Consider the following 5,317-nt stretch of genomic DNA (forward strand, 5'->3'; position numbering starts at 1 on the left):
TTATTATGCAATTTGCCCATACACAAAAGTAGTATTGTGAAGTGTACTTTTTTTTTTTTTTTATTATTTATTTTTTATTTTTTTATAATTTGGATTGACGATCACGTATATTAGCATAAAAAAAGGACTCAAACGAGTAGCTAAAGCTCAACACAAAAACTTGGACTAATCTTAATTCAACTGAAAATGTTACGTTAATATCATCTGCCAAAAGTATAGCTGATTGACTGTCATTCTTGAGGACAATTTCATTACACGCCTTCCAAATCATCTATAAAATAAAATAAACAAGGGACAAAATCATTTTACGACAATGCTTGCTAAATGTATTCGAATGAACCATATCCATTAGACTTATGAAAAAAAAAAAGTTGATCCATGAAGATACCTAACTACTCCACCAGCCATTTCCAAAAAGAAGGAGCAAATGAACATGACAAAACTTTGCAGGACCTCTTTGTAAACAACGTTTTTTGTTTTATTAGTTGAACGACGTTCCTCGTCACATATGAGTACTTTTAAACTTTTTTTGCTTGTTACACGAGAAACAACTATATATAACTGATCATGGGTGAAAACAGATATACGCAAGTATAATCCAACATTTGATAACGATTGTCCTTGACTTTTGTTAATGGTTATAGCGAAACAAACTGCTATTAGGAATTGCCTACGTTGAAAACATAATTGAGTATTTTTTATTGGATGGGGTCAACTTCATGCGAGGTATATAAGTAGTCTCGTTGAAAAATCTACATTGAAAATGGAATGGAATTTTCAGTAACTCCGCTATATAAATCAAGCAATAACCAAGGTGGGTGAATCAAGTTTGGTAATTCTACTTTTCCATTGTAACAACATATGGAATAAAACGTTTTCCTTAAATCTTTATTTCCTCTTATTGCTTCTCCCTTTCGAACCCTAGCTTTATGTACAGAGCAAACATATACCGCATTACCAAAATCCAGATAATCTATAAAGAAACAGAAAAACTCATCACATAATATATACTATAAGCGTAATATGAAAAGGGTGATAACATATTGAAAGGATAATTTTCATTGAATAACCAAAATTTTAAATTTTAAATAGAAAGAAACAATACCTTTGCTTATGCCAATACATTTAGTTTGGGTGTCAATCTTTACATCATTTTGACCAACTGAATTATAAGGCACAAATGTTTGTTTCTATTTTTCTTGACGCTGCAAAATAAACATAATTTAAATTATTAATAAGACAATGAATATTTACAAAATTAATAGTGCAAAAATGTATAAGTGGATGTATTAACAAAATAGATGATAACATACATTGGTAATCAATCTTATCAGTATAACCGAAGGAAGGTTGAGAACGAATAGTAATATTGCTTGACTTCTCCACAAAATCTTCATTTAAATCAATAAAAGGAATATCTTTTGTATCGAACTGTTTTCATTTCCCTATTTTCGTTTTTATTGTGTTATTTTCTTGAAATATAGCACATTTTTTTGAAAAAAATAATGATTAGATAAGATCAATGATTGTGTTGGTAATAATTGTGAAGTAACTTGTAAACGTGAAAAAAGGTATAAAGTATATTACAACTATTTATTCGTAGTTTTTTATGTTAGTAAATATTGAATGTATTAAAATTTTTATATTATCTAAATTGTTTAGGTAAACATAATTATAAAAAATTTACCCTGACCGGTGATATGTGACAGTGGCGACCTTGAGGAAATAAATGAATGTTGCACATTTTGCTGTATACGGTTATGAGAGGATAATGTTGAAGGTGATGTGGTAACTTCTCGAGTAACTTGAGAAAAAGGCGTTATGAAGATACAATTTTCTGGAAAACAAATTGTATTGTAAATGACAATGAAAATATGAATATGTATATGTAATATTAATGTACATATATTGAAATTAAATTTATAATCAATTAAATATAAAAAATATAATAAGTAGTAATATAAAATAGGATAACTATTACATAATAATTATATGTGATGCGTCCTTACATCCTTGAAAGTTGTTCCATTTTGTTTGTTTGGACATTTGAAGTCGGCGACATATATGAACCGTTTATAACTATTTATTAGTATCATAATAATTATTAAATTTGGAAAAATTAATAGTCTTTATATGGTTTTGACTGGCAGTGAGAGAATAATATGAAAGTAATTATTAATAATTTACTCTCATTGATTATTTGTGGCGAGCTTGATGAAATTGTTGTAGGTTTCAAATTCGACGTTATGGGATGATGAGTTTGAATGTAATTCCGGACATTTTCGAATAACTCGACAATTAGTGGGGATATAGAAGTTATTTTCTTAAAAAAAGTATGATAAAGGTGGATGAAATGAAAATATATTAGACATTAAATATGAAATTTAACGGGGATATATATTACATAAAAAGAAAATCAATAAATTATATGTATTGAACATCTAATTATAATATTAAATTAAATGTTTACCATTTGTGATGTTTGACAGTGGTGGGCATGACGATGTTTTTGATTTGGTTCTTTCATTGTTGGTACTCATATATGTTGTATACTGTAAAATATAAGATGAAGTACATAAAGTTGGAGAGAAGAGTAAATGCGTGAATGGATATCATAACATACTATAAAGAATGGATATACAAAAAATGAAATTAAAGGATATTGGTGAAGATAATAACGAATTAAAGTTGGTTAACAAATATAGAGATATAATTGGAAAACATATGTCGTGATTTTATATTAAATAAAAATATGTATCAAAAATAGATGAATTAAATCCTTTTTAATAAGATTAAATTAAATGATGGTTTCTAAATTGATAAGGGGACATGATTTTGAAAAGATTTAAAGATAATATTTCCTTATTAAATGATTTAATCATAAATGTTTGGATTCTATATATTGAAACATGATAAATATACATATAATTATTTTGGAAAATGTTTATGATTGACGGTATAACTGTAATGATCATCTGCATAAATAAGAATATAAGATTAATCAAAGAAATTAAAATTTGTAAAGTATGTGCTCATGTTGACAATTATACCCTTGGTTATAAGAAAATTACCTTTAAACTTAAAACAAATTGACAATAATAGAGTTGGTCAACATAGTTTGTTATTTACACTTAAAACAAATTGACAATAATAGACTTGGTAAACATAGTTTATTACGAACAATAAAAAAATATTCTTATAAAATCTTGTTCGTGGAATAACAAACTCAGTTGCTTAAGCCAAAGATTAAGAATATTACCTTTAAACTTAAAATAAATTGACAATAATAGACTTGGTCAACATAGTTTGTTATTTAAACTGAAAACAAATTTATAGTAATAGACTTGGTCAACATAGTTTGTTACGAACAATAATAAAATTATTGTTATAAAATTTTGTTTGTGGAATAATCATAATAATATAGTAAACCTGCTATAAAAATTTAACACACATGCATTACTTAAGCCACACCACAATTCCAGATCATTAATCCAAAAATGAGTAATGCTTTTTGTAATCAGACATATTTTCCTTTTTTTTCAATGTGTTCTATCATCTGGAGTAGTGGGGACAACAACTTCAGTCGTCTCCATGCCTTCCCTCTTTTTTTTTTTTTTTTTTTTCCGTTTCTTGCAGCTTTATTTCATATTTTTTAGAGAATTTGCACATTCCAGATTATCTACCAAGACTTAAAGACATATTATATTATGTAATGTAGCCATACAAATGAAACAATGCCTTAATGGGAAAAAAAGAAACATGGGTATTTTAGTCAAAAATTTGCAGATGGCAATGGAAGTTTCCAAAGTGTTTTTTTGGTTCAGGCATTTTATCAAACAACTAATATGCATCATAAATAAATCTATATTAATGTTCAAATGGAAGCTACAAAAACCCAAAGCAATTAATTTCATAAAAAAATCCTAATTAAAACTAAAACTTTAAAACTCGGAATAATTGCAAAACTAACCATACATCAGAATATCAAAAGGCAATTTCAAAAAGTTACCTTCAGATTCAGATTCATTCATGTATGATGTTTAATTTTCTGGCAACCGATAAGGATACATTAGGCAATATGAACCAAAATTTTTATTAGCAAAATCAACAGAAGATACAGTAGGCAATATCAGTGACATTTGAATTAACAAAATCAATAGAAGATAAAGTAGGCAAGATCGATAACATTCTTTATTAGCATACTTGAGATAAAAAAAATTAAAAAGAATGCGTACCTTGAGAATAAGAAAAGCGCACTAGGAATAATCTTTGGTAGTCAATCTCAATTTCAAGTTGTTGGTGACAAACACGCCGCATGAGATTCATTGAAGGAGAAGATAAGTGGCTCGTTATATATAATAAGATGGCTTAATGATCATTGATTTTGAGGAGGAAGAACATGGATAGAAATTGGAGAGATCATCGGCTCTTGATAATATCTTCACCAAAGAGAGAAATAGGAAGTGAGCAATCCGTATTTTGGAGGAAAAATGGTTTTAGACGGTAACAAAATGCCTCTTTGTAGTTCCTTTTTATTATGATGACATCAGCGGAATTGAACTAGTGGTTTAAAATAATCAATGAAAAACATTCAAGGGGCCACATTGTTTTAGGTGATGTAAATATATATATATATATATATATATATATATATATATATATATATATATATATATATATATATATATATATATATATAGGGAAGAGTTATATGGAAAATGAATGATTAGGGCAACACATATTTGAATAAATGAAAACATGACAACACATCACTTTCATAATAACTTCCACAATACATTACTTGTGAAGAAAGAAATGGACACGTGTCATTTGATTATTGGTTCCGGTAGATGTTGCCCTAGTTATTTGTTTTCCATAGAACTCATTCCTATATATATATATATATATATATATATATATATATATATATATATATATATATATATATATATATATACACATTGAGACCATGTTAATTTTGTGAGACATGGGACGTGATCATAGCCACTTATCTTGGAGATCAAAAACGTAAAAAAAATTATAAATTGCAAAATAAAAGGAAAAATCTAAAAGTTTATTTTTTTAAATATTATTTTCATTATTTAATTTATCAAAAAAAAAATATTAAATAAAAAAAATAAAAAGATCACCATTTTTTTCAAAATATTAGTGATGTATTCTAATAGAATATTACACTGTAAATAATCAAATCGAATTTTTAAAATGTTTGAATATTCTAATATTCTACTCAAATTGGTAGATATGTTAAAATATTATAATATTTTACTTGAATTGTTAGATTTGTTAGAATATTCTA

At 26.6% G+C, this 5,317-nt stretch overlaps 1 long non-coding RNA gene across 1 annotated transcript; it reads right to left on the minus strand.

Moving 5' to 3' along the window:
* Window positions 1-715: 715 nt before the first annotated feature.
* Window positions 716-4,497, minus strand: LOC111908679 (uncharacterized). The gene is made up of 4 exons (XR_008224069.1): window positions 4,236-4,497; window positions 2,471-2,552; window positions 1,106-1,205; window positions 716-973 (listed from the first exon to the last, which is right to left on the minus strand). It is a non-coding gene; the product is annotated as an uncharacterized LOC111908679 (long non-coding RNA).
* Between the last annotated feature and the right edge of the window lie 820 nt (window positions 4,498-5,317).

Source organism: Lactuca sativa, chromosome 5 (assembly GCF_002870075.4).
Source record: "Lactuca sativa cultivar Salinas chromosome 5, Lsat_Salinas_v11, whole genome shotgun sequence".
Classification (NCBI taxonomy): domain Eukaryota; kingdom Viridiplantae; phylum Streptophyta; class Magnoliopsida; order Asterales; family Asteraceae; genus Lactuca; species Lactuca sativa.